Here is a 26,370-nt window from a genome sequence, read left to right on the forward strand (position 1 = left end):
TAACGGTGACGACATATCCAGTTATTCCGAAAAAACAGGCGACCATTTGCTTCATGCGCGAAGAACTTCGCGCGGATTTGTAAGTTAGAGATATATTTAGATATATCGCTGGTGCTATAGATATTGTTCACAAAAACAACTTCAAAAAAGGATATCTTTAAGCATTTAGTGATGCTTATAGTACCAGTCTTTCGACAACTGGAATCCTTTGTATGTGTAGATATATAATAGGTTATTACTTCGTATAGGATGTCGAGGTCGACCATGCTATGCATTTGATCCATTGATTTGTCACCGCTTTTAAATCCTAAGATAAACTCTTGGATTCCCTGACTTAAATTGTTTTGTCTCACATTTGCCTGTGGGTGCCAATAAATCTTTTTTCAATATAATGGGATTAGCAACGCCTCTAAAGCTGTAGTGGGACATTTTGACATGACCGCTGTGATATCCACAATGATCAATATTTTTGAATTGTTGTTTGTTCAATTTTTGGCTACCAAATAATCGATATGTAAGTATACACAGTATACCATCTTAGGCTATCTTACTTACGAACTTGCAAGCCCTTATAACCGTAGTGGATTTTGGAATAACTTTATCTATATGATTGTTCCAGCTAAGTGTTAAGTTCTATCAGACCTTCAATGTAGTAATGGTGGATGTGCTTCCGTTTAATTCTACCGTCACTATCTGCTGTTGTAACATCGCCACGGTCCATTTAAAAATCAAGATTTACACTTTCCATTCGTCTAATGTCATTTTAAGGATGGATTGTTGTGAAATATTATCAAAAGCAATCTCTATGTTAATGAAAGCTACTAAAGAAATATCTTCGCTGTCAAAAGCATTTTATTGTTTGACGAACTAAGCAATGTAGTGAACTTGTTTATTAATTCAAATAATCCAAAAGTTTCTGATTCAATTAGAAACTGAACAAATCCTTTTAATCATTTGCAGTTAACTACAAGACAATGACTTCAGCTCGATAAATTAGCGAGAATGAATTCATAGAGATGCTAGGACATTCACCGGTTTATGAAAAACGATAAATTATTCAGAATACCACATGAATGTGCAACGCAAAGCTTTGTTCACTTCGTTGCATGCGAACTTTGGAAAATCGAGCTGTAAATAAAGATAAAGACAAGCGAAATTCATTGTTACAAATCCAATTTGTGTTTGTTTGCAACGAAAAGGAAATTTTAGTATTTAATATTAACATGGATAACTAAGATTGTTTTATGTTTATTGAGTTGAAATTGTAGCTACAACAATTGCAATTAAGCAGTTAGTTCACTGCAAAAAAGAAAAAGCTTGACTCTACACACTTATTCCATTATCTTTTTACAAAATACGTATTTTTCTATTTCATTTGTATAAAATCACTTTCCAAAAAGGCATTTCTCAAGTTCGGGAATAGAAACTAATTGGAGGAAACTAAATCAGATTATGGTGAATGAGGTAATAAATTTTGACGGAGTTCGGTTAATGGACAGACGTATAGAATAAAACTCAATTCGTCAATAAATGCGATTGCTTTTTCTCAAGTTCGACATCAAAAGGTGTCATCAGATTGGCACGATATTGGTCATTTGTCGTTTTCTCTAACTCCAATGAAGATTACATCAATTAATTCACGAAAAAGTGTACCCATGATCTAATAGGCCGAAAAATTTACTTCTCCTTTCTTGGAATTACGTTCCTCGGTTGAAGTCCATTGTTTAGACTATATAATGGTACTCCCAAGTTTTATGTACTGCAACATACCCACCAAAAATTCCGTTCGATTATGTTTGAAGATATTCACAAATTTGATTATTGATACAAGCTGGCTTTCAGATAGCTTTTTCATATTTAACCTTTCATTTCAACCTTCATTCATATTTATATGTCCACTTTTTACTCACAGGATAATATTTACGTAACTTTTTCTTAGTTTCTTCAATTGTTTATCCTCTTGAAATACTTTTTTTAGACGACTCCATTTGAAAGTTGTTCGTTCTGTATTCATTTACATACCGAAAGTTGCGTTTTGAGTGTTCCATGTAGTGAAAGTGACAGATCCGTACTGCAAAACACTTTCGGGACGCTCTGGAGTAGACAACTTTAACTCAAATGTCACTTCAATTTTGACAGTTGACAGTTTCACTTCGATGATTTTGCATAACCTTAAATTTTTAAATTCCTGAAATTATTTGTTTTATCCGAATTAATGAATAACAATGAATGATGATGAAAAAAAAACATCAGCGATGAAGAGTTACCAGAAAAAGGCGAAAAACCCAACGGAAAACGTAGTGCTCGCTTATTTTTCAGAAAAATCTAAAATCTGGAAAAATTTTACTTCATAGTCTACATTCTCGATGATTAAAAGTACTCTCGCAATAAAACAAGGTGTTCAAATCAACAAATATCCAAAACTCACCAATTTCCTGAAGAAACAAAACAAAGGGTATACTGCAAAAAAAATCAAAAACTTTAACCAGAGAAAATGTAATAGAAATCTTGTTACATTCTTATGCGTCGTCTAAAAAATGTTGTGTACGTCGCGGCTGAAATACTACTTTGTTGGACTCGTCTGTTACTCTTCATACTTACACAACAACGAAATCAGTTTTGTATATATGAGAATTAAAACTAATCTGTCAGATTTATGTGGAATTTTGACAGATTCATGTGAAATTTTAAACAAACAACAACATAGAAATATAGCAGGAACTATAATATACGCATGGAGAATGGGATATTCCTTGTTAAGTTCTCTTTCGTCTCTAATATCTTCATTAAAGCAGAAAGGACTAATTTTAAATAGCTTCTTTACTTTTGCTTTTGTGGAACAATTATGAGGCACTCACTTCTCTTTGCTTCCGATGCCCTTTTTACTACTCATCCTGTATTGCATAATGGCTTATATGTGTCTTCTCTTGAGAAAAAAAAGGGAAGTACGTCGTTTTATGTGTCGAGACAAAATAAATCATAATGACAAAGAGATGATTCAGAGCTATTCTTGAAGAAAATCAATAGTAACTTGGGTATGGTAAAACCAGAAAAATTGAATACACTGGAAATAAAATGTTAAGGAAAATGTCATAGACAAGGAAAATTCCAGTCAAGAAAAATTATAGAAAATGTACCGTTAGTGATTTATTGAATGAATATTCTACAGTATGATTTGTCTAGTTTGCCAATATGAACATGTTCGATTGTTACATTCATAGTTCTTCGGTAAAATAAAACATAATAATAGTGCTCTAATAACAAAAATTTCTAAAGCATTGAATTTTTGTCGAAGCCTTGGATACACTAATAGAACTAAAGTCCCACAACATGTATACTAAAAAAATGTGGATCAAAGTAAAAATTTTCGAATTTTTTCTAATTTCTCTCGAAAATGGTGAGTTTTATAGACCAAAATTGTTGATTATAGAAATACCTGTATCTATATTTTCTCAATAAAACCTACAGTCTTAAGAAATCGCTATTCTAGAAGTTGAACAAGTTGCATTCAACATAGAAATTTCCACACCATCCTTGAGGTCATGGATTTTTTTTGGCCAATTTTTAACAATTTTTACAGATAAAGATTCGAGTAATATCAATGAAAATATAGTAGAACTATTTTCAGCTCGACAATTTATCGACTTCCGAAAGAAGAAGTAACAAAAAAGAGCACATAATTGTTGAATTTGAAGAAAATATGAATGAAATATTAAAATAAACTAGAAATACAATGTAATATTGTTACGAACGCGTCTCCCCACTGGAGCCGACCCTGCCTGGATTTTGTGGAATTCTAAAATTCGGCCTTTGATGTTTATTTTTTATATATATATATTTTTATAATTGCAGGTGGTTTTTTACATTGTTTCTATTGAATAATTTCTAGCTAGGTCGATCTATTTGTTCTGTTTCTTTATTTTCTAGAACTTTTAGAATTCTATTGGGGTATATATAAGAAGTTTCTGTAGCGCAATTTAGTTCAGTTCACGATAAATAGTCGTAGCAGAAAAAACCGAAATAGAAAGTAATCGAATAATTTAAATAAATTAGTTAAGTGATAGTGATAAGTGTATTATAAGTTAGTGTGGTATAAAGTATTTATATAAATAAAGAACGTAAGAGACAGTGTCTATCAATCAATAAAATATTTTCCCATGGAACTCTATCAATTCAAAAGAGGGTTAGGTCTGCCGAGGAGTCGCTATTGACGTGTCTCAAAACCAAGAACCTGCAGCTCCAAGTTTTGCTATTTACCAGTGTGGAGGCGCCATCTATGCTCAATTAAAATCAGTTTTTGATTTAAAGGGTGGACAAGAAGGATGTGAGGATATGAATCAGAATACAAATCATCATCATTGTCGAAGAGGAGACTTAATTAGTCTACATATACTTAAAAAAGATGGTAGTTTACCAATTCCATTATTTTAGTTGTTTGCTTTATGTTTAAGGTTAGATTAGGTCAGGTTAAATTTCATTGGGTTAGTTAGTTAATTTAAGAATTATGAACATTATAATTGTTTAAACTCCTTTATTATTAATCGTAAATACAGGGTGTTTCTAAATTTATGCATTTCAGGAGGTGTCTGCTGGTATGAAATTGAGATGAGTCCTTCCTATAACAAAATTTCCTCAGTCCTTCCCTTTAAAAGGTGGTGACTAAAATTGAGTTTTAACTTTTTTCCTAAAACTTCAGTAGTGATTTAAACTTAAAATTCTGTGTACTCACAAACGACTAACTTCGGGTGTTTTTCCAAAATTCCTGTTACATTATACGGGGGTGAAATTAGTAACCCTCACTCCTAAACTTTTATTATAGATCGTATTACTTGTTTCAAATTGTAAAACGAAGAAAATATATATGAAATCAACTCAGGGAGAACTATTGTCTTCTTCTCACATACACAGACAAAGAAAATAGTGAAAACCATATAAACGACATTTACCCGCAAACTATAAATCATCTGGTATTCGCTTTCGAACAAATTCTCGACTCGGAAGTCTCGTGTCAAAAGTCACTAGTCTGTATGCTATATAAAAGGCGAGGTTAGAAGTTATCCGAATTCGGAGGACATGCATTTTTAACGAAACGCTGAGCTCTCGCCTTTCTTGTCTTAGTAAAGTAAAGTTTCCTTTGAAAAATACACGTTTTGATATCTAACTAAAGGATCTTTTTTTTTATCTCTACTGATTTTTGAAGAAATCATCTGCATGTACAGAACTTGATTCTTGTTGACGTTATAAAACATCAATAAACAGTGTAAATAATCTTTTTCCACTTAGTATACTCAAAACGGGAACTTTCTTAGTAAAAATCCAATAAAAACGACATCCGTAATTTGATCTTTGATTCATAAGACATCATCTGGATGTTTTATAGATATTGCGATCACAACTGAGGTGACTGTCATCTGGTAAAAGTGAGGTGTGATTCTGATTGATTCATCAGAATTGATCCAAATATGTATAGATACAGTTTTCATGCTTTAAGATGGTTGAATAATTCTAATCAGAACATTTTTCAATGTTATTTATTATTGTTAATAGTAAGTAATGATAATTTGTATTCAGAACTTGAAACAGCTTATAACAATAACAAAGAAGAAGTATTAGAAACAAATAAAACAAAAACTCTTTAAAAGCACCAGGAGGCTGCTGAAACGATGGAATATATAGATGAAAAAGGAATAAATAAACTAACAGAAATACTAGATAATGTATCAGGTAATAATACCAGATTTGAACCTAGGAATAATACTGCCTAAATAGGAAAGTGGAAACAAGAGAAATTCCAAAAAGTACCAAGCATACCTGCTGAAATAACGGAGAAAAGAATAAGAAATGAGGTCAAAAGCACTCAAGAGGCTATAGATGGAGTGAAATACAGACTTGCTATTCACAATTAGACCATTTAGTGAGAAATTATGGTTTATGGTTTTGATGGAAGCTTGTGATCAAATGAGGAAGGAAGATATATTTGGAGTACTAAAAATCGTGATATGGATCCAAAGGCAATAGCAATTTGATAAGAGCAAACAACGAGGTTTACCACAAAAATAACTGTTAAATAAGAAAATCAACTACCACTCTCAATAATGATAGATGGGTCATAAAAAAGAGCAAATAATTGGATGAAAAATCAATATAGGGATTTTGGGGAATGAATCAGATATAACTGAATTGATTTTCGCAGATGATTTGGTTTGATTAGCGAAATCGGGAGAAGATCTGCAACATGAAAATATTAAATACGGAAATTATTATTCCTATAATTAAATATATCAATAGCTATGAATATCTATATGTAGAGGATAGTGTCGAAAACCGCACCCCTGTTTTATTTTTGAATTAAAAAAAGTAGAAAATAGTAACAAATTATATTTTATAAAATGATCTAATATTTACATCGTAATGTCAAGCATCATTTAACTTTGACTTAAAAAAAAAATCTAAACCTAACCTCAGAATTTTTTAATTTATGATATAGTTGCAGAAACTGGACCCCTTGTCAAAATAACAATAAAAAAATTTTAAAATGGTATTAAATCAAAGAATACTCATTCTAGTTTCGAATATAATAATTTAATTTAACAATTACAATACAATATTATACAATAAGATGAAGATTTCAATCTCATAAAATGATACAGAATGTATATTAAACAAAAACATAATTTAATTCCTTAGCCACAATAATCGCAGATGTACACCAGCAACAAGAGGGGGTTCGGTTTAAGCGACTAAATCCATCAGTTTGTTAACCCGATTAATTTTGAACCAAATATCTAAATGATATGATAAACAATAAACTTAAAACTTGCCATTTAAGAATATATATAGATATAAAGGCTTACCTGAAAATATCTGGGAGAAATAATGAAAACTGTAGCACTGCTCAAAAACTTTTTTCACTATCAAAACTACTGTTTACAGTTGAATAGGACAATGTTCAGGAAAAGTATCAAAAGATCAGGGGTCCACTTTAGGGGAAGGGTACTTTCCTCTAATAATAAAAAGTAAATGCAGCAGGAAATAAAAATAATACCAAAATACACAAAAAATAGAAATTGTGGAAAAAGCAGTGAAACTATATAATTAGCTCGAATTGAAAATTAGAAATGGAGTATAATGAGAAAGCCAATGAGAGACAAGATATATGAAGTAAAATTGATATGGTTTACATATACAAGAGGTAAAAATTACAGAAGAAGACTAAGAAAAGCATGGAGTGAAAATGTGATAGAAGCGGGATATAAAATGAGATGAAATACGAGAACAAACAAAAGATAGAAAAAAAATTCAAACAGCCATATACATCATGGTAATCTAGCTTAGAGTTGATGAAAATAAATATAATAATAAAAGCAATAAACATGTGATATTATATAGCTTTACTATAGAATGTTGTATTATTATTACAAATAATAAATTATGAAATATATAATTGAAACTGATCTTTCAATAGATTTGTCTTTGTATAAACAGTAAATAAGAGATGATACTTCAGCTTCATAGTTGGTTTTATAAAAATTTCTCGAGAAATGACATTTCCTTTTTTAAATACGAAAAAATGAAAGATAAAGTAAAAAATGACAATAATTATCTTTTCCACTGGATGGCGCAGTGCCGTGCCCATTAAATACGATGCGGAATTTTATTTATTTAAAGCAATAATTCAGAAGTTCTGTAAAAAAGATGATTTGTTTAGTCTTGCAATGAAGCTGCGTCTGGAAATGCAAAAACTATGACATCACTTTAATTTGTATCTCTTGATGAATATGAGAAACATGTTAATATTTCAATAGCACTTTCGCCTAATGGGATTGCAAAAATTTTTACGTTTTTAGTTGTTTCCTTTCTTCATTCACAATAAGACGTTACTCTATTTCCTATTATTGAATTGTCACAGCGTGGTAGTTATTGTTTTATAGCCACTTTCGAGTTATTAAAGAAATTACTTCGATCTCCAACTCTATTTGAAACAGATCGAAGCTCAATCTCTATATCAAAACGTTTTCTATATCTGCAATAACTACCAGAAACTAGACTGAAGCACTTAAGCAACAACTAAGCTACCAACAGCTACATCACTGTATCATCAATGGCGTCATCTCCAGTATTTAGACCACAGATGAGGACCTCAACAATTTCGAAACTCTCAATACAAAATTGAAAATAAATTATATGAAATTAGTTCTCTTTATGTCTAGTTATCGTTTCGCGTATTCACAGTAGTATATGCAAAACTTGAAATAAGTTTTAAAGCGACAAAAAAATTTTATTAACCTGTGTAATGAGCCTAATAAGACATCGGAAACCTTAAGGAATACCTATTCTGCGACTATAGTGTAAATAATTCAGAGAAAGCGTTAAAAATTGAATGAATACATTCGGGAAGTCCGAGGTAGTCCTTTCTATTACACCTGTATTAGTTTTCAAGGGTTTTCTACGATTTCAAGTTGTATATTAGTCCGGTCAAATTAGACCAAAAAATAAGAGTGAAGCTACACAAATTCTCATCAAGCTGAAAATCATTTCCGTGTATTGAAAAAATTTTATTCAAGGTCAAAGGTTAAAAAAATGAGTTTTTCGCGATTATTAGCAAAACCTTAAATTTTATTATAAAAATACCTTAGATAAAAATTGTAGATCATAAACTTATTGACAAGAAACGTATCGATATTTTTTTTTCTACGATCTACCGTTTCTGAGATATAACGATTCAAAAAGTTGTAAAAGTTTTAATGTTTCAGATTTACTGTCGTATTTAATAGCTATAATGATTGCACGAGAAATACCAAAGCTACAGAACAACATCGTCGAACGTTAGCAACATCTTCGTCAATTGATAATTTATTTGATGAACTTATGATAGTTCCCACCAGTCAACAGAAATTTCTTATAAATACAATAAGTCTCAAAATTTTTACAACTTTTTGAATCATTATATCTCAGAAACGGTGACTTGCGGGAAAAAAGTATCGATTCGTTTTTTGTAGATAATTTTATGGTCTACAATTTTTGTCAAAGGTATTTTTATGCTAAAACTCACCGTTTCGTTGAAAATTGCGAAAACTCATTTTTGATTTGAATAATAATAAACATTCAAATTCTATGATCAATTGTATTTTAAACAATTTTACTGATTTTTAGCTTTATGGGAAATTATGTTACTTCGAATGTCTAAATTGGATTGCCGGATTATATAACAAGGCGGTGTCAAAAATTCTGTTCGCTTCTGTCTCTCTTAGAATATTCGATTGTAATTATAGAGGCAAATTAGAGGAGAAATAAATAACTTTTCTTCATGATAACAACAACTTTGATTGATAAATGAAACTTATTTGTTAAGCAATTTAATTAAATAACATGATGTTTAGTATAGCTCTTAATTAGATGTAACTTTAACATAAAATAATTGAAGCCCGCTCTCGTATGAACTTATTTGAAACCTTTCGCAGCATAAACGAACTTGTTTCTGTTATTCTGTATCTAGATACGAGAAGCAATTTGTGTTCGGATAACAAACACAGGATGTAATCAATATCCTATACATACACCAACCACGTATCTTTAAAAGTTTTAATGAATAGATTTCGACAGAACTGAACATGAAGGTCCGGAACGCCTCCGATGAAATATTGATAAACATGGTTTAATTAACCCTAAGATCTAGGACGCGTCGGCGGCGGCTTCCACAGATGCACCCACCCGGACGCCGGTAGTGAATTATGAGATCTATGAATATCCATTTAACATGATAAGCTAATTTGAATCTTAACATCGCAGACGATACGTTGAAATTACTTTGACGATATGTTATCGTGATTGACCAACGTAGTTTATGAATTAACTTGATATTGTAACTTAAATAATAGACTGGTATCTACAAAATACAAAAATTAAGAAGAAGAAGTCAATAAAATTATCAAAACAAAAATTATAGAGTTAGGGGAAAAAATGAAGACTGTCTATAAGAAGTTAAGTCAACACTCACAATTACACTGTCCGACGCCAGTTAACAATGAAGTTTGAAAATTACTTATCAAACCTGAGAGTTATTCAGTGAAGAATTTATCAACAACGTGGAAAGTACACAAATTTAAGATGGGAAAATTTTAATCTCCATTGATGTAACTTCATTATTTCCCAACATGCCGACCGCCTATGACTCCTGACCGCCCAATAGCCTAACTATTGGGCGGTCATATGTACTAAGACAGAGAGGATGTCAAATAAGTAATGTCGGTTGTTTATTCGAGAAGAAGTACGTTTTTATAATAGTATGCAGTTCGATAAATATGAAATGTGTGTATTGCATTAGAAGCAAAATTTTAAAGCACCCGTGTCAACAAGAAAATATATGAAATCGAAGGAGAAGAAACAGAACTTGGACCTTCTAGCCCTACCATACATCGCCATTTAGAATGTAGGATCTATAAAAATTGTCGAATTAATCGAAATTCAAGAATGATCGCCCAATTAGAAGCATTGTTACTTAAAACATGAATTTATCCAAGCAATCCGAACACTGAAAATCAGTGATTAGAAAAAGGACAATTACCGGAGCTCGTCGTATTAAAATCCGAAAATCTTGTATCTGGTGGAATTATAAAAGTTTAGTGAAGTTTGAAATTATGAGGCTTTCTCAGAGAAATATACATACGCGGAATAAGTTTCAAAAACTAGTACCATATCTAGCATTTAAACCGAACCTTGCACCGTCAGATTACTATTTATTCAGATTCATGGCAAAATTCTTGCGTGGAAAGAAATTTGAATATAAAGCTTCCCTTTTGTACAATTATTTAATAAACAAAGCGAGCATTGTAAATCGATATTATTTATGAGACACTCTCTATATTATCTTTGTAAATGACAGTGGATTTATTTATCAGAAACAATTAAGCTCGAGATCTACATTTGAAATAACAAATTTAATATGATTTCCAGCATAACATGGTTAGAAATTGTAAAAAACTCACAATACATAAATCTTACATCACATTTTGTATTTCAAGCGCCGTAAATCACCTCATATATAATATTTGCAAACAATTTCATCTCTAAAACGATTATTTTATGTGAAATGATTCAATCTCAGTTTTACCGGCACATAAAACCTCTCAAATGCAAGAATCCATCCAATTTTTTGACTTTCCGATAAGAAAAGAGGTTGATGGCATGCTATTCGAAGAGCCATTTCATTAACCCCGGTTTGGATCATTCCGGAAAGTAGAACACTTTTAGAAAATGTTTTTAGGTAAAGGACATTATACGTTACATTTATCACTTTTCAATGTGCCCTATATATCCAAATAGTTTTACCCGTTCTGTTTTGTATTCAAGAGAATGATGGTTATTAATTTTATATGCTTTCCAGGTAGAATTCGATTTAAATTTTAGAAATTGTAATATACTAAATCTACGTTAATCTACAACAAGTGAATTTCTAGTGAAACTATTGGCCCAAATTAAAGAGAACAGATTCCTGTATAGTTGTATTTTGGAAATAAAAGTTTAGTTTTTTTATATATGTGTATAGCATAAGCTACTTCTTATTCAGCTCTGTTCTACCTACTCAGTCCCTCTTTAGTAGTTTCCGATTGTATTCCCAATTCTTTCCTGCTTATTTTTTTGGAGCTCTACAGCTACCAGTTTGGTACAACTCTTTGGTTAGGGGATAATTCTATTTACTTAATTATTTATAAATTGTCTTCTCCTTTTGACCTTTTCTTTACTTTCAATTGAATTAAATAGAAAAAAATAGTGTCGGAAAGTACTTTTCCTACGAGTGTGAAAATTTCCGATACAACTTTTCCTTCTTGTTGTACAACTACACCAGATACATTTTGGTTTGGTTGCCAAATTTCCTTGTACATGAATTAAAGTTTATTATTATGGGAGGAGCATGCCCTACATAGAACTTCATCGAGTCACAAAAAAAGTATAATAAAAAATCTTTTGAAGATAAAGAATATTATTCGGCTGCCTTTTTAGATATCGCCCAGACATTCGACAAGGTCTGGCATGATGGATTACCATACAAAATCAAGAAAAACCTCCCGCACAACCTTTTCCAAATCCTAAAATCCTACCTGCAGAACAGACACTTTCAAGTCAAAATCCAAGATCATATTATCACTCTTCATCCAATTATTTCAGGAGTTCCACAGGGAAGTGCACTTGGTCCGATCTTATGTACAGAACTAATATTCCCACACACATGATTCAATCTCAGTTTTACCGGTACATAAAGTCTCCCAAATGCAAGAATCCATCCACTTTTTTGACTTTCCTATAAGAAAAGAGGTTGATGGTATGCTATTCGAAGAGCCATTTCATTAACACCGGTTTGGATCATTCCGGAAAGTAGAACACTTTTAGAAAAGGTAGAGAACATTAATTTTTTTTGCTTTCCAGATAGAATTCGATTTAGATTTTAGAAATTTGTAATATAAGCCTCAATTTAGTCATCTTTTGATGCGCAAAATTTGAAAAGTATAGTTGATTAAGTAGAAAGAGTTTTTAAAAATAAGTATAACGCTGGTTAGTAAACTTCTATGGAAAAGGAGAAAACACAAAACAAAAATACTGTGCAGATAACTCGCCAGAGCTAATTTATATGGCAACTGAAGATCTCTAAGGTGAATATCCACCGCCATTTTTAACCTAGCATCACTTACAGAGCTATTGATTGGATGAATAGAGTTCATACAAGTTTATGAGTCAATTTAAGCATGCTCTTCAGAAACTATAGGAATAAATTTGAACTTCACATAGAGTGGTGGATTGCAGAAGTTTATAGAAAAGTATAAGCATACGTTAAGTAGAGAAGAGAAAAAAAACTCTAAACACTAGTCAGAAAATTGGAATTCTGCAACATGCCAAAAAGATAGAACTCGAAACATTCTGGTTTCTTGAGGAAATTCAATAAACAATATAGTAACAAGAAGAAATGAGATTAAAACACGATTATATAGAAAAAGATTACCATTGAATGTTAGAAATTGTGACCAGTAGTCTAACTAGCCAATATACTACTGGGAAAGTAAACCTGCAGTGACCGGTAGACTTAATGGATATCCAAGAAATTCAAACGTATCGAAAGAGACAACTGCATACTATGGGGGTTAAAAGACAAGAAATACTTTTATATAATCCTCCTCATACTCAGAATCTTCATTGTATAGAACAGGAAGATTGTCAGAGGTTTTTTTAAAATTTATTAAAGAATCGGTGGTAAAAAAATAAGACTTTTAAACAGTTCTCGGAAACTGAGTGGAGAAGGGGGCACAATAAATCCTTCGAGCATCAGTTAATAATAATTTAGTTGAATATTTATCTCTGTTATTGATCAATATTCACTGTTGTATCCCAATTTTTCTTCAAATTATTTGCTACCTCCATAAAATGGAATATCGTAGAATGAAATTCCTTGAATTTCAACAAATAAAAGACAGAGTATATCTTATGTTTCTGTTAAAATTCCTCTCATCGTTTTTAAAATCAAAAGGGTTTCAGAAGTATCAACGTGAGGAGCTTGTTTTATATCCCCTCTTCGGAAAGTCACTTTGCCGAGAAAAGCTGTCGAAAGCTTTCTCTAACCACTTCAAAATCTCCAACTTCATTTTGTGAATAAAGTTTTTTGTGGGGCTATAAAGTGAGTAATATAGCATCGATCTGAGAGTGTATCTAAGTAATAACATCATTGTTTTTAACATAAAATGAAACAAGTATCAATCGAAAGTTCCTATTTTAATTATATTGTTTCCAACAGTGCAAGTTGTTATCTAATTTTACTCTATTGTTAATTTTCCAAGTAACAGTCAAGCTTAGAATTCAAATTTTTTGAAACTAGACATTCAACGAAAAACAAAGAAGTTTGTCAATTTAAACCTACTTTGATGCGGATTGAATCATGTAGAAATTGTCCCAGGATGTTCATTTCGAATAATATTTCATTAAAGTCAAATATTAAGACGAAATATTGAAGAAGATTTCTTTAAAAAAACTGATTCCAGTTTAAATTTTCTCGCTGCTGATTCCTCGTTATTATAAACAGACTCTAAAATATTTATACTTCTACTTCTTTATATGTACCTGTTATTTTTTATTTTTTATATTGCTTTACATCTGTTTGTTATCCTATTCATGATGTTTCAATCTATTTTTCACAGATTACGACGTTTGTCCTTTGTCATAAAATATTGTAATAATTCGAATGACAATGGTATTGTTAATAGAAATGAGAGTAGAACTTTTTTTCGTAACTAAATGAAATTAATAATAAGATTTATCAGAAACATTCATTAAATCTTCCAGTTCAGTAAGCAGAAACTATTTATTAAAAACTTCATTCGTACTAAACGTAGAAGCTCCTGGAGAGAAATGTGAATCGCTTCAATTATTTTGTGATGTTTCCAATATGACTTTAGCTCTCGGCGTTCTTTCCTTAATTACTTTCTATTTATCTGACAGATGTGTAATATTAGTGTTAGCTGGAATGCACGACATTATATCAAGGAAATGAAGGAGAGATGAAAACGAACAAATATGAAATGGAATTCATGACGTTTTTTTATATTATCAACAAATTCTGTGAAAACTTCGTTGCTACAAAATAAATTGCAATTAAATCTGTTTTTATACTAACCACCATAGTAAATTTAATGATATGTTTTTTAATGAAGCCATTTTATGATATCTAAAAACGTTGAATAAGTATTTATAAACGAGAAATGTGTAGAAAAGACGAAACAATTAAAGACATCACGATATAGTGTTTTCCAATTGGAAATTTGAAGTACAAAGTATTATGAAACCATCTTAAATGAGTCACTGATTTCAATTTTGGACGAACACTGGGTACGAGAAAGCTTTTGACAAAATTCGTACCTTATTTGCTAGCAATCGACCTTAATCGGTATTGTATATCATTTTCTAAGGAGTTGTTCGGTTTTGTTGCGGTAGGCGAAATGTAGATCCACTTAAACATACAACAGATCTACAAAATAGTGAATTATCAATGATAGCAAACATTTTTTCCTATGCACGTGGTATAATCTATATCGACTAATATTTTTTTATATTATTCGATTGATCTAATGAGGATGAGATTAAAAAAATCATCATATTCTTCTAATTCAGTACATAGTGACTATATTATGTTTCTTAACCTGAAGAAATGGCTCAACCGTAAAAGATTTGACTCTGGAGATGGATTCAACGACTTGTCTCCAGTTCCTCACTGCAATATTCTGAATTACTTGTTGTTTTTATCGTACTTTTGGTCGACCTCTTGGCCGTTCTATGGCTGACTTTCACTCTATTACTTTCCGTATTAGGGCTTTGGGATCTATTCTTCGTATATATTCAAACCATGTCCAAACCTTTGGATCTTTACCACTATCCCTATATTACCATTGTTCACCTTGTTCTTGATTTCACGGTTCATTATGCTTCATTGGTCTTGGCAGGTCCCAATATCTTCCTTAGGATCTTCTGCATTAATCGAAGATCCTCTTCATCCATCCTTGAGAGAATTTAATCACTTAAAATATATATTTTTGTGATCCTTTTGAAACAAATTGTAAAAACTATAAACAAAATATAAAAAAACTTGGTCCTTCACGACGAGCTGAATCGATATGTATATGGGAAAGTACTAAGATTAGTGTTGAAAATTTGCTTGCTTGGGTTTTCCGAAATGATCATTTTAATTTAAAAAATTTCAGTTTTCTGAAACTTCCAGTTATACCGGAAGTGGACCCAAACTTCGTTATTTTGAACGGAATGATATGGTTTTTATTAAATTTTTGGAATCTACGCAAAATTTCACTATAACTTTATATGGGCCATAGTATGCATAAAGTCCACCATTTTTTAATTATTTCACATTTTCGAAATTTTTGGATACTAAAACTAAAAAACTAAAAAATTATATTTCTAAGTTTAAGTGGCTCAGGTCTAATATTTTTGGGATTTGGACAAATAACACTTACAGCTTTGAAAACCTTGACCAAAATCTATAATCGCTATCTAAAAACTTCGAAAACTTAATTTTTTCAACGGTAACCCCCATTTTTCTCTTCGCCAATGGATTCTACGCTTTAAATTGAGGGAAATTCGTTAGTAAATTCATATATCTCAAATTAATGGTTTTCGTAGAAACTTGAAAAAACTGAAATCTTCATGGGCCCTGTACATAGTTCTAAGGATACTAGATTGAGGAATAAAATAATGTTTTATCGAACATTTTATTGACCCGTCCCTGTATTAACTACAACTTTCTATCAGAATTTCGATCATTTTGAACTCGATTTGTAATTCGCGTCACCTTTTGTACATTTTTATTTGATGATGATCACAACTATTTATAAACGAAATGGGCGTAAGCGAATTAAGTTGATTAAAGATTTAATATTTGAATGACACAATAGTAACCAATATTTGGCCTTTACCGAATCACAGGCAAACGGATATGAAATATGCCACGCATTCTGAACAACACAAAGGCACGAAATATATTGATTGTTAGCTGTTTGTACGAATTTTTTCTACAGGAAAACAATTTTATATACTAGGTGCCAAATTAACGATTTTAAGGGCTTGTTTAGTGTGCCATAGAAGATGGTAATTTATATATTTGAAATAAGGAGACATCGTGTAGTCTATCAAAAATAAAACTATTCAAATTCTTATTTATTAGACCCTTTCATATGTGTTTGTTTCGAAATTGTCGTGATTTTAGGTCCATTCTGAATGAAAATTTGGTATGTATATATTTTGATAAATACCAGAATAGATCGGAACGTCACATGTTGAAAAATTTTGATTCAAAAGACAACTAACATCTAGGTAGCTTTACGTTACCAATAAAATCGTCAACTCTATTGAAAAATTTACCTCAATACTGGTATGAGTGAACTCTCAACTTCTACAATTAACATAACGGATTATTTACAGAAGAGACGTTCAGGTCTTGTCCATACAAAAATGTACAAATTCCACCATCAATTATAATTTGAAATGAAAAATTTGTCAGTTCAGAGATTGAATACTCGATTGGTATTTCAGTTTTACTAAACCCTTTTTTTTATAATATTATCCTCAAATATTTTTAATATTCGGTTATTACGGTTCAGTAGACACTTTTGTTCAATAATGACGTATTTGAAGAAATTAATTTTCTGTCGATCTTTCACTTCTCTCAAAAAGTTCAAATCAAATCTCACTGTTGATACTAAAATTACGTTAATCTTCAACGCCCATCAAAGGTAAAACATAAAGTGAATTTTAGTGAATTTCTAGTGAAACTATTGCCCCCAAATTAAATAGAACAGATACCTGTATAGTTGAATTTTGGAAATAAAAGTTTAGTTTTTTTATATATGTATATAGCATACGCTTCTTCTTATTCAGCTCTGTTCTACCTACTCAATCCCTCTCTAGTAGTTGCCGATTGTATTTCCGATTGTCTGCTACTCATTTTTTTTGAAAAATTTGGTAAAATTCCTTTTATTGTTCACAGCAATTAATATTGATTTAGAGAATTGTGGTAGGGGATAGTTCCATTTTAATTCTATTTACTTAATTATTTTTAAAGTGTCTTCAGCTTTCTGACCTTTTCTTTACATTCAATTGAATTAAATAGAAAAAATAGTGTCGTGAAAATTTCCGATACAACTTTTCCTACTTGTTGTACAACTAAACCGGGTACATTTTGATTTGGTTGCCAAATTTCCTTGTACATGAATTAAAATTTATTATTATGGGAGGAGCATGCCCCACATAGAACTTCATCGAGTCACAAAAAAAGTATAATAAATCTTTTGAAGATAAAGAAAACTATTGGACTGCCTTTTTAGATATCGCCTAGGCGTTCGACAAGGTCTGGCACGATGGATTACCATACAAAATCAGGAAAAACCTCCCGCACCACCTTTTCCAAATCCTAAAATCCTACCTGCACAACAGACACTTTCAAGTCAAAATCCAAGATCATATTATCACTCTACATCCAATTATGTCAGGAATTCCACAGGGAAGTGCACTTGGCCCGTACATAGCTGATATTTCCACATACAACAACGTAACTTCCGCAACATATGCAGATGGTAGATGACACTGTCACGCTAGCATCTCACCAGGACCCAGCTATGGCCTTTCATATATTGTAGACAAGTTGGACGCTATTTCCTTGTGGCTAAGAACTTGGAGAATAAATCTGTGCATATTACCTACAACCAACAGAGAGAACCTGTCCAACTGTAATCTTATGCAACAAAAAGAGACTGCAAATTACCTTGGAAATCATCTGGACCGCCGACTAACCTGGAGCATACACATACTAACTAAGAGAAAGCAATTGGGTCTAAAACTCAGTAAACTCTATTGGTTAATGGTTCGAAAATCTCAACTAACAATCGACAAAAAGCTGGTTATATACAAACTCACACTAAAACTCAACTATGGAACACTGCATCTAACTTAAGTATAGCAATTCTAAAACGATTTCATCCGAAAGTACTCAGAATTATTAGAAATGCTCCTTGGTACGTACCCAATAGAGTTATCGCTTGTGACCACAAAATTAAGTCAGTTTAACACATGGAAACCCATCTCATCACATTGGCTCAGCTTTAATGAGACCTCCCACCCAGCGAAGGCTTAGAAGGCGTCTTCCGCGTGATCTCTCTGCCAGATTTTAGTGTCATAGTGATGTGTTGTGTTGTTATCCCTCAATCTAACGATTTTTTATAAGTGAAGAGAAATTGCCATTGGGTAATTGGTTACCAAAATTATCTGTTAAATGATATACTCGATTGGAGCATATTTGAATAATTTTTTCTTCGGCTTCTATAGTAGAATACGGTCATGACAGTTGTATACGTGAACGTCAAAGGATCAAATCCTGTGTCCACCACTTACCTGTGTTAATTACAGAACGTTCTTTGTTTTTCCGTATAATTGTACTGCTTTACCTACTAATAACAAACGGATCGATAGTGTCATTTCGTTGTATAAATTATTGTCCGGGAAATGAATATCTAAATGCACACCATTATTCCTATCAGTCGATTTGTTAACTTCATATCAAAACTCTACATTTTGTGCAATGGAAGGAATAAAGGATCATCATAATACATCGAGTTCTTTAATGGAGATGAATAATTATATTATCAATTTGGATCAATGTAGATTTGGATAATACCAAAACAAAAAGTTGAGATCGGTCAGATGGTTGATATAGATGTAACTGTTTCGAAATTAAAAAAGAAACTTTTCAATTTCCCTTCATATTGTTTCCATCTGTACTAGATAAATATATAAAAATAATTTTGCATTATTATTATCATTTATACGAGGTTTGCCATTTTTGTTTTCAGATAAACAAATATTTATAATTGGATATGAATTTATTGTTTTTCAAAATATTCACCATCGAGCATGCTTTTCATTTGAAACCTCCGATACATGTGATTTGAACTTATTAACCGCTTCTTCAGGTATAGAAAAACGTTGACCTTGCAATTTATTTTTGAACTTTGAACCAAACAAGAACTGTAGGCCGATAACCCATCAATTCGATGTTTTGATTGTTCAAAAAACGTTTTTGTTTGAGGTGACGTGTGACAAATCGCATTGGTGGAGAATGATTCGACTTCCGGGATTGGTTTTCCTGATTTTCTCGAAAACTTCTGTTAAAAAAATGATGGTGTGCTAGTATATACAATCGAATGTTGTTTAGTTCCCATTTTTTATACATAGATCCATGATTCGCCGATCTTATTGTTGTTTCCATCATTTCTTTACATCAATCGACACGTGCTTTTTTTGAGCGATTGTCAAATTATACGATATTCACCGCGAAAAAATATTTTTGACAGCAATAAAAAATGTATGAGAGTGGAGCTAATGCCCAAATATGTCTCAATCTAATGGTATGTCACATGATGATCTTGCAATATCAGTTTACTCACAGCATCGATGTTTTCTGGCACAACTGTCGATTTTTGAAACCAGCTAAGCGAGTTTAAATGTTTCAATTGACAACACGTTCTGAGTACGTTCTCTATTAAAAATGTCAAACTTCAAGATTTGGCACGTCGGTTTTGACATATTCCCATCAGTGTTGCCATATCTCAAAGCTTAAGTAGCAACCTACAAACAATAAGTAACTATGTAGATGTCCATCAGGTATTGAGTTGAGTGTAGCCCGCATGTGTTAACTCACCACAAACAATCATAATTAAAGAGAAGACTCTCTACGTATTGAACAATTTTAGTTATTATTTTATAACTTTGGGTCTAATCTCTAGTAGGAAAGCGAATATGAATCTCAATCACCTCAATTTTCTCCGTAGAGAAAAATTGCACATTACATGAAAACTCATATTTTAAAAACTGTCTCAGTTGACTTGTTCCCAAGACACGTTTCACTTCAGCTATTAAATGGTGTTTGTGGATGAATTTTCTTCTATGTCTAGTCAAACACGTTGAAAGCTTCCTAGTTCACTCTAGGGAATTCTCACAGAAATAACGTCTCTTTGAAGAGGACACATCAAAATGTGAGTACAGCTTGTTTAGTATATCGATTAATTCAGAGGTGGAGATCTCTTCTACATTTGTTTTCTGAGAAAAAAAGTAACAATTGTTGAAATAACAGAAAATGAATATTCAAAAAAGTTATAATAATTTGAGAATAGTAAAATAGTGGTAAGCACACAGAGATTTGAATAACGCTTGATGACATCGAGTGCGTTCATGCCATCACAAATTTGTTAAATCGGCTTTTATCGATTTTTAAAGATCTACCCACACCTGTGATAACAGAAGATTTTTAGAACTAACAACTAGAGAGCCTATTATACACCTATATAAACAATGTCATCAACTTTTCAATTTTGAAAACCGAAATTTTTGGATAAACGCGCAAAAAATTTAGTGTCAAAAAAGTGAATGTTAGACAGCTCTGTTACAAAACGTAAAGAACAGCCAGGACCCCGAAATCTCACTTTTTAGTGTACTTATAAAAAATGAGCGAAAAGGCCACATGCGCAGCGCTCCAGAACATGTAATACCAATGAAAACATCAGTGCTGTAGAAACTAATGCAGTACTGTACGCGATATGGCTGGAGTATTTTGCAGCAGCGTAGATATTATTGATAATTTCAGCCAGATGGATGCGAATACTTCTGAATTTTGAGTATAAACTCACACGCTGGGAAGTTCACACGCATCTCCTGCAGCTGTATGAAATGGAAGGAGAAAACTGATTGCATCGAATAGTCACAACATAAATGATTTGAGTACATCACTAAAACTCCAGAAAACTCGATGAAATCTCTCACCAGAGCCCAAAAAGGCTCGGCACACAATAAAAACGTTGAAAAAATTGGGTTAGGAAGCACGAAAACACCCTCATTACAGTCCCGATTTTCCGCCATGTGACATTTGGCGAACTGCGATTCGAAAGCAATTCGAAGGTAGAATGGTTCGTGCGTAGATGGTTACGTGACAAGTCGAGAGTTTTTACGAAAAATGCATCGGAAAGCTTCCGGGAGGTTTCAAAAATGTGTTGAATGGCACGTAGACTATATAGAGAAACTGTAAAAAATTTCAGCTCTGTAACTTGATTTGAAACATTTTTATAGCATAATTCCTGTTTATATTTAAACCACTATAGCACATCTATACCATTCTTTACGTATAATTTCATTATACGTAAATATAACGGCCAGCCCGGTTCTGTTCCCTTGAAATAGTTAAAATGCAATGGTTTGACTAGTGAGTTGGATACCTGAACTTCGAATCTTTGATGTATCTGATACCCACGTAAGTATACATAAGTATACACTTCATACTCTATGTAGCGAATTTAACAATTTTCTTGATTAAGGTAATTGCGTTCACTTCCTGGACTACATTACCGCGTACAATTTTGTTAATTCGTGCGTAATTTCATTTTAGCTCATTTTCCTTTTTAGATGTTATTTTGATTAATGTAATTATACTGTCAGCAGTGACAAAAGAACGTGTGAAAACTGAGAGTTTTTTCATTAAACGAAATACAGAAGTTGAGTGCAAAATGCTCTGACACGTAATAATGAATTAATTGGAAAACCTCACACAGATTGATCTATGTATTAAGCTGCTCCTCCAAGCTATCCTCTTCAAATTATAAAGACCAATCGCTATTTATACAGGCGCGTCAACTTGAAGGTTAGGAAGACCAAAAGCATATATCGGACACCAGTGCCATTTGATAAGATAAAATAAGTGTGAATTAGTATATTAAAAAAAAGTGACAGAAGTCTTTTTATTCCAGCAAGAGTCCAATTCGAACACGAGCGCGTAGGAAAATTACACCGTAACGTAGGTGGTCAGTTGGTAGTACCTATATGTTTGACAGTTGACTTTAGAAATATTATTTAAATTTAAAAGTTTGATTTAATTTTTAAATTTACACCACCAGAGTTGCGAGGTCTCTACCACCATAAATAATTTAGAGAATGACACATAATAATTTCAATATATTAAACCATCTATTTATTTTTTATTTTAGGTTAGAAATACCTCACACCACACTCACACATCACCTAATAATGACATCGTTCAATCAGCTGTCAAAATGAAACTGTTATTCAGGGGTACCTACCCAATAAAGAAAATTACCAAAAATCGTTCAAGAAACACCGGAATAGAGAAAAATATTTATATAATCTTATGTTGTTATTTTCAGTGGATTTGGGTTCTTTGTTAAGAAATGATGAAATCCAAAGCTGACAAAATGTTCAGTTTATTGAACATAGTTTGAAAATGTACCTGTCAATGTACACAAAAATCAGTATCTCACTTTTACAATTTCAATAAAAACAATATTCAGTACTTTATATAAAAGCAACTTATTAGTTTGTTCACAATTCTGTGAAAGAAAATTAATGAACAAAGTTTTGGCATGTGGTGACAAGATTTGAATAACAAAAAATAAAGCGATACGAAATGAACATACCTTTTGAATCGTTTGACAATACTTGTTTTGATTAACAAAGCTCTTGCTGAACAATCGTCGGATTTTTGCTCGATACTTACATACTTACGCATAACCTCAAAATTAATGCGATCAAAACAACTTGGCAGAAACACCACCTGTTATTTTTAAGAGAAAGACGCCACGGAAACGTTTACAAGCTTGGCACCCCTTATCGAGGAAATTATTCAAGTGAAAACACGGAAAGAGCCTTTAAAGGTGTTATAGAAGGTCAACTATCATTCCACCAATCTGCAAACAAACTCACTAACATCTCACAAATGTAAAATTCCAACAAATATTTTGTGATAAAATTTCAAAAATATTCAAATAAAATGATTGAATTGTTAGCAAAAAGTATTATTTGGAACATACCTTGATGTAAATTTATCACTGTTAGATATCGTAGTGCTGGCCACAGTTGGATTTTATTCCAAACATTTCCAACAACAAACAAAGTACTACAACATACCTGTCCATTGAGCAATAAAATAAATCGAGCCTCTGGCACAAATAGGATGTTTTCGAAAGTGTTAATATGATTTAGATGTCTCTGGATATAAAACTGTCGGACATTATTCTTTCACGAGTAAACAGAAACAGCTTTTTGGTTATTAACAAAAAGAAACCAAAACACTCGGTTTTCAGTGTAACAAATACAGATTCTTTCAAAATTTTGTTCCAATAAATGAAATTTTAATAAATTTTGATAAAAATGAAATAATTCTAAGAATGGAATTTGAAGAATTCGCACCGAGTCGCGAGAAAAAATTCGAGTTACAGAAAAATTGTTTCCCGAATGTGTTTCACACAATACTTATTATAATTTAAATATGGAATCAAAATCTATATGAATCAAATCCTCATGAAAGGAAAAAAGGCAAACAAATCCCATGGTGGCACCTTAGAGACCAAAGTATTGCGGATTTAAAATAGCCTCTCGTTAGAAACTCCGAATGAAGGCTGATCTGGAGAGTATCTGTACACCAATATGTACAGTCGAAAAAACCTCGTAATTTGGCTCTAGCAGAAACAAAGATGATCTCATCCAAAATGTCCACCTTGAATATCCTGGATACAACTTACATATCCGATTCAGATATATCTTGTCAGCGGGAAGAGAATCTTGAGCCTTCAGAATTTGATGTTATGTGGCTTTAAGCAACAACTCCAACCATCCAAACGCGGATATTTTAATCGCTGGTGACTTTAATGTTCATTAAGTCAGCTGGTGGAATTTTTCCAACAGAATTGACGGAGAGGAACAAGAAGCTGAAGATTTTGCCAACAGATACAGACTGATCCAACTTATGAATGAGCCAACCAGAATTCCCGATCGAGATGGAAGCTTTGCTAGCTTTCTACAACAGACCCTGATCTATACAATGCGACTATTCATGCCACACTAGGAGTATCAGATCACAAACTTATTACAGCATCAGAAATCCAAACTCAGGATCCACCTAGACGACGTAAAGTTTGGCATTAGATCCGCCAACCTATATGAATCGAATCTATACAAATATATGAAACGAATTTATTTAAATCAATTATTATATATCAGTGTTATTATATTATTAAGTAACGACAGATTTTCTATAATTTGGTATCGCTGCTCAAGTTTCAATCTATTCACCAGATCTAAATATATACTAAATAAACTAAATCTTGACAAATATCGATATTTCATTAACATAAACAATGTAATGTTAATAACAACCTTATAGAGTTTAGTAGTAAAGTACATTAATTACAAGCATGTATCGCGTACTAGTTCTAAAACATGTAACCAAAATTTCCAATCGTTTTTGAGCTCAAAATGTGTCAAAATAGTATGGGACCTAACTTATTAGTTATTCAACAGGATTCACGATATATTACAGAATTAATAAAAATATCGTTTCAATATAAATCTGTCTTATAATTAGTAAAATTAGTTCTTGAACCTATTTTTTGAGCTATTTTTAGCAATAAACGGTGGGTAATTTCCTGAAAAATATGAAATCTTATGCAGGTTTCTGTGAGAAATCTCAAAAAATATCATCTCTGTTAACTGCCATTCTCATGTTTTTAAAATTACCAATCAATAAGTATATGAAATCCTTTTTTTTTGACAATTATTATGAATCAAATTTAGTCCGGCTTACAAATATTTTTGGAGCAGTCTAGTTTTGATACATCTATCATCTTTCCAAATATGAAAAATTCAAAAAACCAGTTCTTGAAATCTAAAAATTAACCACAGACAAAGCTATCGATAGTAAATTCAAATCTTCGCGTAAGTTTCCTGGAAAATTTTTATGCAAAACACATCTTACCTTTTTGACAGTCAGCTAAAAATATAAACGGTAATTTGCAATTCAAACGACAACCAGTGAAAAACGTTTTTTTTTTATTTGATGTAACACCGTGAATAAAATAATCGAAAAGTCAACAATTGCACTTTACTACCGGATCATCGTATGTATCTGCATTACCACGACTAACGACTGTCAAACTCAAATACACCTCAACTAGTTACTGAAGACTACTGCGTCCTTTCCACTAGGCTGTGAACCTATCGCAGCGCATGCTTCCAGTTAGATCGATAATGGACCACGCAACTTGCAATCGAGCTGACGTTGTCGAATTTCGAATAAAGTAAAGTTTTTCGCGAAATAAATTATCTACAATGACAGTTAATCAAATTTAAACAAAATCAATTTATAATAAATACACTGTATGTATGTACAAAAAGCCTAAAGTTCGAGAAGAACGATTAGTTAAAACGGAAAGTTACGTCGTCAAAAGTTGTAGATGATCTACTATTAGAGGTTAGTCTTAAGAAAACTGAACCCAATAGGGAAAACACAAACATTTTAACCACATTTTTCAATAATTTGTGAAGTACTACACTTTTCAAAGTGCTCACTATATTAATTGCTAGCTCGAGAACAATCGATAACCGCTTCATTTATTTTCTATAGCAATTATACTCAACACCGCGTTATTATTGCTGTCATTCCAAATATTTCCATGGGGTTTTTAAACGTAAGCAGTTATAAAAAGTGATTTACAATTAGTTCAAGTGGAATGAACCATTATTTCAGCGAAAGCAATTACGATAGCTTTATTCGCGGTAAATAATTTAAACACATTTCTAATCTATTCTGAATATTTTATGAACGTATTAAAAACGTATGCTTTGTTCAGAATATGTTCTGAACATACATTCCTCCACGAACATTTAAAATTATGAATTGAATCCACTTTATTAAATAATTAACTGGCCGAATACTTATTCTTGATATTTGAAGCATGGACTCAACTACCACGTTTTTTTTTTTTAATTAAA

The 26,370-nt window shown here is 31.9% G+C and overlaps 1 protein-coding gene across 1 annotated transcript in view; it reads right to left on the bottom strand.

Moving 5' to 3' along the window:
* Positions 1 to 25,570, bottom strand: part of LOC130891808 (heparan sulfate glucosamine 3-O-sulfotransferase 1) — a 111,814-nt gene extending 86,244 nt beyond the window's left edge. Inside the window, exon 1 of the mRNA XM_057796787.1 lies at positions 25,355 to 25,570. The gene's annotated coding sequence lies outside the window, so the exon portion shown is untranslated. The remainder of the gene's footprint in view (positions 1 to 25,354) is intronic.
* Positions 25,571 to 26,370: the final 800 nt, after the last annotated feature.

Source organism: Diorhabda carinulata, chromosome 3 (assembly GCF_026250575.1).
Source record: "Diorhabda carinulata isolate Delta chromosome 3, icDioCari1.1, whole genome shotgun sequence".
Classification (NCBI taxonomy): Eukaryota; Metazoa; Arthropoda; class Insecta; order Coleoptera; family Chrysomelidae; genus Diorhabda; species Diorhabda carinulata.